The 12,548-nt window shown below is 32.6% G+C and overlaps 2 protein-coding genes across 6 annotated transcripts in view; both read left to right on the forward strand.

Moving 5' to 3' along the window:
- The window catches only part of ARMCX5 (armadillo repeat containing X-linked 5), a 102,899-nt gene that overhangs the window by 89,696 nt on the left and 655 nt on the right, over positions 1–12,548 (forward strand). The window lies entirely within an intron of this gene.
- BHLHB9 (basic helix-loop-helix family member b9) overlaps positions 1–12,548 on the forward strand; it is a 64,741-nt gene that overhangs the window by 47,503 nt on the left and 4,690 nt on the right. The window lies entirely within an intron of this gene.

Genomic DNA, 12,548 nt, shown 5'->3' on the forward strand with positions numbered 1-12,548 from the left:
CAAGAAAAAATTAAAAACGAATACATTTTATAAATATAAGACAAATATCTTCAACACAAAAGCATATCAAATCCAAAAGCATATTAAAAAGATTATTCAGCATAACCAAATGGGATTTGTCCTGGAGATTTAAGGGTGTTTGAACATAAGAAAATAAATCAATGTAATACATCCTGTTCCTAGAAACAAAGGAAGAAGACAATATTATTACTCAGTTGACAAAAGGCATTTGACAAAATCCAATACCCTTTCATAATAAAAACTCAGAAACCTGGAAATAGAGGGAAAATTCACTAACATGATAACATGTACTCATGAAAATTCCACAGCTAACATGGTACTCAGCGGTGAAAGACTTAGGTTTCCTCTAAGATCAAGAACAAGACAAGATTGTCAACTTTTACTGCTGCTATTCACCATTGTATTAGAAGTTCTAGCCAGAGTTATTATACAAGAAAAAAGAAATAAACGACATACAAATTGGAAAGGAAAAAGTAAAATTATCTCTGTTTACTGCTGGTATGTTCTTTTATACATAGAATCCCAAATAACCCACAACAAAGCTATTAGAGCTAATCCAGTTTTACAGAGTAAAAGGACAGCACTAAAAAATCAGTTGTGCTTCTATACAGCAGCAATGAACTATCTGAAAGGGAAATTAAGAAAGTAATTAAACTTAAAATATCATCTAAAATAATTAAATATTTTACAATATATCTAACCATGGAGGTGAAAGAATTGTATGCTGAAAGCTATAAAATATTTTTTGAAGGGAATCTTAGAAGGCTTAAATAAATGGAAAGATATCATGTGTTCATGGATACAAAGACTTAGCATTGTTAAGATGTCAGTGCTATCCAAAGTTATCTACAGATTCAGTGCAACAAAAATTCCAACTGCCTTTTACACAGAAATGGCAAATTTGATCCCCAAATTAATACAGAATTAGAAGGGGCTCTTAATAACCATAACAGTCTTGACAAAGAAGAATAAAGTTGGAGGACTCGCACTTCCCAGCTTCAAAACTTACTACAAAGCTACAACAATTAAAACAGTATGGTACTTGCATAAGTATACATAGACCAATGGAATAAAGTAGAGAGAGCCCAGAAATAAACAAAAAATCAGTAGTCAATTGGTTTTTAACAAAGATTCCAAGACCCTTTAATGGAGAAAAGATCATCTTTTCAATAAATGGTGCAGGAAAACTGAATATCCACGTGCAAAAAAAGGAAGTTGGACGCTTATCTTACATTGTATACAAAAAATAATTCAAGATGAATTCATAACTTAAATTTAAGAGATAAAACTCTCAGAAGAAAACATTTGAAGAAAACTTCATGATATTGAATTTGATGGTGATTTCATGGATATGACACCAAACTGCACAGGCAAAACAACAAAAATAGATAAATTGGACTTCATCAAAATTAACAACTTTTTCACCTCAAAAGATAATACCAAGAAAGTGAACAGATAACCTACTGAATGGGTGAAAAATATTTGGAAATGATATATCTGAAAAGTGATAAATTTCCAGAATATGTAAAGAACTCCTAAAACTAAATAACAGAAAAAGAAAATCTAATTAAGAATGGGTAAAGAACTTATGGACTATGGACTCTGAGAAACAAACTGAGGGATTCAGAGGGGAGGGGGGTGGGGGAATGGGCTAAGCTGGTGATGGGTAGTAAGGAGGGCACGTATTGCATGGTGCACTGGGTGTTATACACAACTAATGAATCATCGAACTTTACATCAAAAACCAGGGATGTACTATATGGTGACTAACATAATATAATAAAAAATATTATTATAAGAAAAAAAAAAGAATGGGTAAAGAACTTAAATATACACTTCTCCTAAGAAGATATACAAATGGTTAATAGCACATGAAAAGATCTTTAACATCATTAGTCATTAGTAAAATGTGAATCAAAACCACAATGACATACCATTTTATTTTATTTTATTTTATTTTATTTTTTGTTTTAAGTTTTTATTTAAATACTAGTTAGTTAACTTATTAACTTATAGTGTAATATTGGTTCAGGAGTAGAATTTAGTGATTCTTCATTTACATTACATATAGCCCCCAGTACTCATCACAAGTGCCCTCCTTAATACCCATCATCATCCATTTATCCCATCTCCACCCATCTCCCCTCCAGCAGCCCTCAATCGTTAAGAATCGTTTTGTTCTCAATCGTTAAGAATCTCTTAAGGTTTGCATATATATATATACACACACACACACACACACACACACACATACACACACACACACACAATCACATCTTTATCCATTCATCAGTCAATGGACATTTGGGCTCTTTCCATAATTTGGATGTTGTTGATAATGCTGCTACATATCACTTTATACCTACTAGGATAACTGTAATTTTTTAAGGAAAGGAAAATACTGGTGGTATTTTGATAGAGATTGCATTAAATGTGTAGATTGCTTTGGGTAGTGTAGACATTTTAATAATATTTGTTCTTCCAATCCATGAGCATGGAATATAGCAAGTGTTGACAAGGATGTGGAGAAACTAGAACCCTTGTGCATTGCTGGTGGGAATGTAAAATAGTGCAGCTGGTGTGGAAAACAGTTTGACAGCTTCTTACGTGGTTAAACATAGAACTACCATATGATCCAAGAATTTCACACCTAGCTATATACCCAAAGTAATTGAAAGCAATGACTTAAATAGATATGTCTACACCAGTGTTCTTGCACTATTATTCACGATAGCCAAAAGGTGGAAACAGCCTAAGTGTCCATTAGTGGATGAATGGGTACACAAAATTTGATAAATACATACAATGGAATTTTATTTAGCCATAAGAAGGAATAAGATTCTGATATATACCACACCATAGATTGACCTTAAGAAATTATGTTTATTGATAAGGCAGGAACAGAAAGGCAAATACATGATTCCACTTGTGTGAGGTACCTAGAATGGGCAAATTTATGGAGACATAAAGTAGAATAGTAGTTATTAGTAGTAGGAGGAGCTTAGGGAAGGGGCGAAAAGGGAGTTATTGTTTATTGGGTATAGTGTCTGTTGTGAATGATGAGAATGCTTTGGCATAAATAGTAGTGATGGTTATACAACATTGCAAATGTATTTAATGCAATTGAATTATACACTTAACAATGATTATAGTGATAAATATTATGTATGTATATTTTACCAGAATAAATTAATGGCATTTAGTCAAGTGTGACCTATTTGGGAAAAAAAAAGAACAAAATGTATTCCACCAAAAAAACCTGTAATTGATTCAAAGACTTAAGTGGAAATATTGAAACATAAAAGTACCAGGACAATGTATTAGAGATTTTTTTAACTTATATTCCTGGTGAGAGAAAATACCATTGCATGTTAGATAGAAATCAATGGGTACATTAAAAAAGATTGATGAGTTAATTGATAATGTTAACATAATTCATAATACCATAAATATTTGCCAGGGAATTAGTCTTATATGTAGAAAATCCTTAAAAATCCACTAAAAACTATTAAAACTAATAAATTCAACAACTTTGCATGATAAAATATAAATATACAAAATCATTTGTATTTCTATACAGTAGTAGTGAGCAAACCAATAATACGATTTTAAAAACAACTATATAATAGCATCAAAAAAAACTTTTTTAAAGACTTAGGAATATGTTTGACCCAAAAAAGGTGTAAGATTTGTGCACCGAAAAATACAAAATATTTTTGAAAGAAATTTTAAAAGACTTAAACAAATGGAAAGACACCCTGTGTTCATGGATTGGAAAACTTAAAATTCTTAAGGTATCAATACTAACTAAATTGATATGCAGAGTCAATGCAATCCTTACCAAATTACAGCCTTTTTTTTTGCAGGAATTAACAAGCTGCCCCTAAAATTTATATGGAAACTCAAGGGAACCAGAATTGCCAAAACAAATTTTAAAAAGAACAAAGTTGGAAGACTCACACTATTGAATTTCAGTACTTACTATAAAGCTACAGTAATCAAGACTGTGTGTGTGTCTTGACATACACATAATGATATATATATATATGTATGATATGAGATATATATATGAGATACATACATATATATGATATATAATGAGACATATGTATGTATGTATCAATATAGAGATGAGATATGTATATGTATATATATACACATACGAGATACGTGTGTGTGTATAGATATAGATAGATCACAATATTAAATAGAATCAAAAGTCCAGAAATAAATCTTCACATTTATTGAGTTTTGACATATATCCACTGTACAGTGGGGTAAGAATTGTATTTCCAACAAATGGTGCTGGAACAACTGACTAGGCATATATAAAAGAATTAATTTGGATCCTTACCTCACACCATATATAAAAACTTGAAATTGATCAAAAACTTAAATATAAGACCTAAGACTATAAAACTCTTAGAGGAAAAAATAAGTGTAATGCTATATGACCTTGGATTAGGCAATAGTTTGTGAAATATGATACCAAAAACACAACAAACAGAAGAATAGGCAAACTGGACATCATCAAAATTAAGACCTTTTGTGCTTCAAAAGACACAATCAAGTAAGTGAAAAGTGAACCCACAGAATGAGAGAACATTTTGCAAATCATATATTTGGTAAGGGGCTTAGATCTAGAATGTATAAAGAATGTTCCAATTCAAAAATATAAAGACAACTCAATAATAAAGAGATAAATAACCCAATTATAAAATGCTCAAAGGATTTGGATAGATGTTTCTCCAAGGAAGCTATTAAAATGGCCAATAATCACATGAAAATATGCTCAGCATCATCAGCCATCAGGAAAATGCAAATCAAAAACATAAGTAGATGCTACTTCACATCCACTCAGATGACTATAATATGAAAGACAGATAATAGTAAGTACTGGCAAGGATATGGAGATATTGGAATCCTCATACATTGCTGATAGGAATGTAAAATGGTGCAGTTGCTTTGGTCAACAGTCTGATAATTCTTCAAATGGTGACCATATGTTCCAGCAATTCCACTCTTAGTTATACATCCAAGAGAAATGGAAATGGATACATATATCCATACAAAATGTCCACGAATGTTTGTAGCAGCATTGCCCATAGTAGCCAATAAATGGAATTGAATTTAACTAATAAATGGGTAAATAAAATGTAGTATATTCACAGAATGGAATAATTTTTAGCAAAAAAAATGAAGTACTGATACATGTTATAACATGATAAGTGAAAGAAGACAGCAATAAAGGACCATCTATTTTATGATTCCATTTATATGATCCATCTGGAACAAACCAAAGCAGATTAGTTGTTGCCTCTGGTTTGGGAGTAGGGGAATGGAGTCTGACAACTAAGAGCTGACAGATATAATCTTGGGGTAATGAAAATATTACAAAGTTGATTTTGATGATGAATTTACAACTCTTTGAATTTATTAAAAGTTATTGAATTGTACACCTTAAATTGATTAATTGTATCTCAATAAAGTTGTAAAATACTATAAACAAGTGAAAACAGCAAATAATGGAAACACTAGTTAGCATATAGATGCAATTTATAGACTAGTTTTCAGATTTTACAAAGAAATAGTACAAATCAATGGAGTGAATAACCCAATGGAAAACCGAGTAAGCAAATAGTAAATAGTTCAGTTCACAGGAAATGGTTTTCTGCTTTTCCTATCATGTGTCCAAAGTTGAATATGATATGCTCTCTCCCAATAATAATTTAATATTTTCCTCTCATACTCTCGTCAGGCAATCCATTTCTACATTTGATCTTAGCCAAAAGGCTGAGAAGCAATGAGACAGTCCATCCATCTCTCTCTTGCTTCAATATGTCAATTTCTGACTTTATGGAGACAGAGCAGCTGTGCTATATTCAATTATAATAACCCTCCTACTTACAGCTACTTATTCTCCCCTTCCCTCTCCCCCTCAGTTTTATTTTACTCCTATAAAAATCCCTTTTCTTTTAATCTCTATTCATAGGTCCTTCCCATCATTTTAATTAACATATTTCAGGGTTTTCTATAACAACATTTCCCAGTTTGATTAGATGATGTTAAAAATGGAACAGCCATTAACGTCCTGCTGACCTATTGTTCAATGGAATAAAATTTTGGAAACACGGTTCATTGATGTTTGCACATTCCTCTTTAAATATTAAGATAAAAGGGGTGCCTGGCTGGCTGAGTTGGTAGAGCATGTGACTCTTGATCTTGGAGTCATGGTTCAAGCCCCAAATTGAGCATAGAGCTTACTTTAAAATATTTTTAACAAAAATATTAAGATAAAAGCTAAATGTGATATCCTTGTTAAGTACATTATTTATATCACATATGGTATAAAAAAGCCTTCCCAGCTACAGCAAGGTCATATTTCTGTAAGAAAAAAAAAGTCTCTAAGGAAACACAAAGATAACAGGGGAGATAAAAGCAAGGACATCAGAAGAAAATTTAGCTTCTGACATATATAGCTACAGCAAACAGTATACACAGTCTAACTTCTCTATCCATATAAACATAAAACCTCACACTAAAGGCCTATTTACATCAGTTTCCTTAACTCATATTGTCTGTCTTTTAACCAAACTTTCAAGGCATACTAAAAGCCAAAAAGAATGCACTCTATCAAGAGACAGAGCAAGCATCAGGACCAGATTTAGATATGGTAGAAATTTTGTAATTATCATACCAGGATTTTAAAACAACTATGATTAATAGGCTAAGTGCTCTAATGGGAAATGTGGGTAATATTCAAAAATGGATTGGTAATACAAGCACAGAGATAGAAACCCTAAGAAAAATTCAGAACTTAATGCTGGAAATCAAAAACAGTGTAAAAGAAATGAAAACTGTCTTTGATGGGTTCTTCAATAGAAGAACTGTACATGGCTGAGAATAGAATCAATGTGCTTCAGGAAATGTCGGTAGGAACTTCCAAAAGAGAATGCAAAAAGCTAAAGGAGTGAAAAAGACTGAACAGAATATCCATGAGCTGGGGGACAATTACAAAAGATGTAATGTACGTGTACTAGAAATACCAGAGCAAGAGAAAAGAGAAAGGAACCGAGGAACTATTTGAAGTAATAATGGTTGAGAATTTTCCAAAATTAACGGCACAGTCCAAACCACAGATCTAGGAAGCTTAGAAACATAAATCAGGATAAAAATCAGAAAATATATACCTGTGCATACCATATTCAAATGGAGGAATATCTGGAGCACCTGGGTGGCTCAGTCAGTTAAACGTCTGACTCTTTATTTCTGCTCAGGTCATGATCTCAGGGTCATGAGATTGAGCCCCACATCAGGCTCTGCACTGGGTGTAGAGCCTGCTTAAGATTCTCTCTCTCCCTCTCCCTCTACCTCTCATCCCCCACTAGAGCTCTCTCTCTTAAAAAAATGGTAGAATATCAAAGACAAAGAGAAAATATTGGAAAAAATCCAGAGAAACCAGCCACTTTACCTATAGAGGAGCAGGGGTAAGAATTACATCAGATTTCTCGTCAGAAACCTTGCAAGCAAGAAGAGGGTGGAGTGAAATATTTAAAATGTTGAAGGGAAAAAAAACCCCACCAACCTAGAATTTTGTATCCAGCAAAATTATTCTTCCAATATGAAGGGAAAATAAAGACATTCTCAGACAAAAAGAGAGAGCGAGAATTTGTCCCTAGTAGACCTGTCCTGCAGGGGATTGGAATCAAAATGCTTCAGAGAGAAGGAAAATTATATAAGTCAGAAACTCAGATCGCTATATATATTTTTAAAAAGAGTATTAGAGAAGGAATAAATTAAGGTAAACTGAAATCTTGTCTTTTTATTCTTAATTGATTCAACAGATCACAAATTGTTCAAAATAATGTCAACAGTATGTGTGGTGATTAAAGCTTATAGACAAGTGAAATGAATGGCAGCGATGTTATAAGGCATGAGAAGGAGGAAGTGGAAATACTGTGTTATAAAGTACATGCACTACCTGTGAAGCAGTATGGTGTTATTTGAAAGTGAACTTGGATATATTGTAAATGTATATTGCAAACTCTAGGGCAACCACTAAAACAAAATAAAAACAGAAATATCATTGATATGCTAAGAGAAGAGAGAAGATGATATATAAAATGTACAATTTAAAATAGAGAAGGCAGAAGACGAGAACAAGAAACAAAAAGGGAACATAGAAAATAGGAACAAATATGTAGATATTAATGCATTTGTGATCTCATGATCACTTTAGACGTCAGTGGTCTAAATGCACCAGTCAAAAGAGACTGTCAGGGTAAGTTGAAAAAATAAGATCCTGTTTACGTGTAGCCTAAAAAAACACACTTTAAATATAAAGACATAGATAGATTAAAAATAAAGGGATGGAGAAAGAAATACTATGCTAACATTAAAGAAATGAAAGCTGGAGTAGCTCTGTTAATTTCAGATAAAGCAAATTCAGAGCGTGAAACATTACCAGGGTAAGGGGGGTAGTATTACTTAATGATAAAAGGCTCAATTCTCAAAGAAGACATAACAATCTTTACTGTATATGCACCTAACAACAGAGTGCAGAAATACATGAGACAAAACTGATAGAATTGCAAGGAAAAATAGACAAATCCACTATTATAGTTGGAGATTTCAATACCCTTCTATCAGTAATTGACAGATTCAGTAGGTATAAAATCAGTAAAAAAACAAAACAAAACAAAACTTGAACAGCACCATCAATCAAAAGGATCTAATTAACATTTATAAAATACTTCATCCAAAACAGCAGAATACATTTTTCTCAAGCTCACATGGAACATTCACCAAGATAGACAATATCCTGGGACATAAACCACCTTAAAAATTTTAAAAGAATAGACATCATTCAAACTATGCTCTCAGATCACAATGGAATTAAACAAGAAATCAATTACAGAAAAATAACTGGAAAACCCTAAAATACCTGGAGATTAACCAACACACTTCTGAATAACACCCAGGTCAAAGAACTTGCAAGGGAAACTAAAATATTTTGAAAAAATTTTATGAAGATATAATTTATCAAAATTATGGGATGCAGCAAAACATTGCTTAGAAATTTATAGCACTGAATGAATATATTTAAAAAATTAAAAAGATCTAAACATCAATAATCAAAGATTCCACCTGAGGCAACTAAAGAAAGAAGAGCAAATTAAAGCCAAAGTAATCAGAAGAAAAGAAGATACTAAAAGAGCAGAGATCAATGATATGAAAACAGGAAGTCAATAGAGAAATTCAATAAAACAAAAAAAGTTGGTTCTTTCAAAGATTAATAACATTTTTAAGTCACTAGGCAGTTTAAGGAAAAAGGGAAAAACACAAATTGCTAATATCAGAAATGTTTCTATGGACATTAAGAGGATAATAAAGGAATAGTATGAACAACTTTGTCCAAACATTGATAACATAGAAGAATTGCAACAATTCCTTAAAAGACATAATCTAAGAAAACTAACACAAGTATAAATAGATAATCTGCATAAACCTTTAACTATGAAAGAAGTTGAATCAATGCTTAACAACCTTCCAAAAGCAAAGCACTAGGTTCAGGTTCACTGGTGAATCCTACAAAAAATTTAAGGAAGTAATCATACCAATTTTATCTAATCTCTCAAAGAAAATAGAAACTGAGGAACTAATTCCCCCCAAAATCCTGAGACTGGCATTACCCTAATACTAAAACCAGGCAACTACATTACAAAAAGAGAAAACTACAGATCAATATATTTCATGCAGATAGGTGTAAAAATCCTCACAAAATATTAGCCAATAAACCCCAACAATGTATAAAAAGAATATACACTACAACCTAGTAGAATGTATTCCAAGTTTGCAAGACTGTTCAAATTTTGAAAATCAATTAATGTAATCAATCACATCAAGGTTAAAGAAGAAAAATGACATGATCATGTCAATAGAGCAGAAAAAGCATTTGGCAAAATTCAACACCCATTCATGATAAAAACTCAGAAAACTAGGAATAGAAGAGAATTCTTTAAACTTAATAAGGAGCATCTACAAGAAATTTACAGCTAACATAAGGGTAAGATGCTTTCTGCTAAGATCAGGAACAAGGAAAGGATACCCCCACTCACCATTCTTGTTTAACGTAACACTGGAAGCCCTAGTTAATGCAATAAGAGAAAAAAGGAAATAATGGTATACAGATGGGAAAGGAAGAATTAAAACTGTAGTTGTTCACAGATGACATGACTGTCTTTGTAGAAAATCTCCAATAATCAACTAAAAGTCCTGGAACTAATGAGCAATTATAGGATAAATGGTTAATATACAAATTTCAAACTTTTTCTTATATACTGGCAATGAAAATTTGGAGTTTGAAATTAAAAACAATACCATTTATATTAGCAGCAAAATTAAATAATTAGTTATAAATCTACAAAAATATGTACGAAATCTATATGAGGAAAACTGCAAAACACCAATGAAAGAAATCAAAGATCTAAATAAGTGGAAAGATATTCCATGAGCATGAATAGGAAGGCTCAATATTTTCAAGATGTCAGTTCCCAAAAAATCTATAGATTCGATGCAATCCCACTTAAAATCCCTACATGTTATTATGTGGGTATCAGCAAACTGATTCTAAAGTTTATATGGAAAGGCAAAAGACCAAGAATAGCAAACACAATACTGAAAGAGAACAAAGGCAGAGGACAGACATTACCCAACTTCAATAATGTCCATAAAGCTACAGTAATCTAGACAGCGTGGTATTGCCAAAAGAAAAGACCAGTAGATCAGTGCAACAGAACAAAGAGGCCAGAAATAGATCCACACAAATATAATCAACTAGTTGTTGACAAAGGAGTAAAGGTAATTCAATGGAAAAACTACACTCTTTTCTACAAATGGTGATGAAACAACTGGTCATTTACATGCAAAAAAAATGAATCTAGACACAAATCTTAGATCTTTCAAAAATATTAACTCATAATGGAACACAGAGCTAAATATAAAATGTAAAACTATAAAACTCCTAGAAACTGATCTGGATGGCCCTGAGTTTCGTGGTGACTTTTTAGATACAACACAAGAAGTGTAATCCACGAAAGAACATGTTAGTAAGTTAAACTTTGGTTAAAAATAAACCTTCTCTGCAAAATACTCTGTTAATAGAATGAAAAGCCAAAAATTGAGAGGAAACGCTTTGCAAAACAAACATCTGATATAGAAAACCTGGTATCCAAAATATACAGAGAACTCTTAAAATTACAATAAGAAAACTATCAACCACATTAAAAAGTGGGCAATGATCTGAACAGACAACTGACCAAAAAAGATAAACAGATGGCAAATAAGCGTTATAAAGAGACGGTCAAAATTGTATGTCATTATGAAATTGAAAATTTAAACAAAAAAGAGCCAACTTTAGCTAAGTGGACAAAAAAAAAATCTGTGTCCATGGTGATTGAGATGGACAAGGAATTGATCACACCTGGTACCCAGGCAAGGTGTATGCCAGTATGAAGTTTCACATGCATATTTGTGGGAATTGGGGCTGGGGGCAGAGCTGTAATTCGGATGAATCAGCACAGCTGCTTCTATATCTCAGGCTTAACAAATGGGGGTTATTTGATTATGAGATTTTGATTTCAAGGGCAAGTCAGAGTAACACAGGTGCTAGTGCAGTCACTCGATAGCGGAACCATGGCTGCTGCAATCTGTTAGACTGGAATTCATTGTAGAATGAATGAAATATTGCTTAGCAGTTAGACATAGATCAGAATCCTTTAATCTCTTTTTTTCTTGCTTTCTGACTTTAAAGGTGACATTTAACCTATCTGAGCTGGTTCCCTCACCTGTTACATGAAGGTAGTAATAGTATATTTTGATAATATTCCATATTGTCCACTATTGTTGTAAGTTAATGCACACAAAGATCTTAGCACAGGGCCTTTCCCAGTTCAAGAAATGTTAATGAGTAATAGTGCCTGTTCTTTAAATAAATTCACAATAAATTCTTCAACAGGTATTTAAAAGTCTTACAGCAAAATCTGTCAACTATTGGTAGATTCAACCCTCTGTCAGAAAGATCTTGGAATCAAAATTCCACCACATCCAGAATTATCAGAGAAGCTTGTGCCGATATGATTTTGAATATATCTGTAAACTTTAGGGATGCGAGATTGTGAAACATAGGAACTATAAGTAAATGTAGCTTCCACAAAAACAGAGATTTCTTTCACTTGCGTTTCTACCATATCTCCAGTGCCTAGGACAAAGAAAGTATTCTTATGTATTTCTTGAATGAATGAAAGGCATCAGAGACTTTAAGAAAGTGAAAGAACAGTTCAGGGAGGCAAGGAGATTCAGGCACACCCACAGATCCCAGCATAGATCAGACTCCCTTCTTCAAGCCTGGCATTCGCCCAAGATAGTATGCTGTGGAATAAAGAAAAAATGATCTACAATTCAGCTAAAGCCATTTAAACAGCACAGTAAAAGCAGCCCTCCTCTGATAATTGATATCCATTGTCAGT

This window comes from Ailuropoda melanoleuca, unplaced genomic scaffold (genome assembly GCF_002007445.2).
Source record: "Ailuropoda melanoleuca isolate Jingjing unplaced genomic scaffold, ASM200744v2 unplaced-scaffold9825, whole genome shotgun sequence".
NCBI lineage: Eukaryota > Metazoa > Chordata > Mammalia > Carnivora > Ursidae > Ailuropoda > Ailuropoda melanoleuca.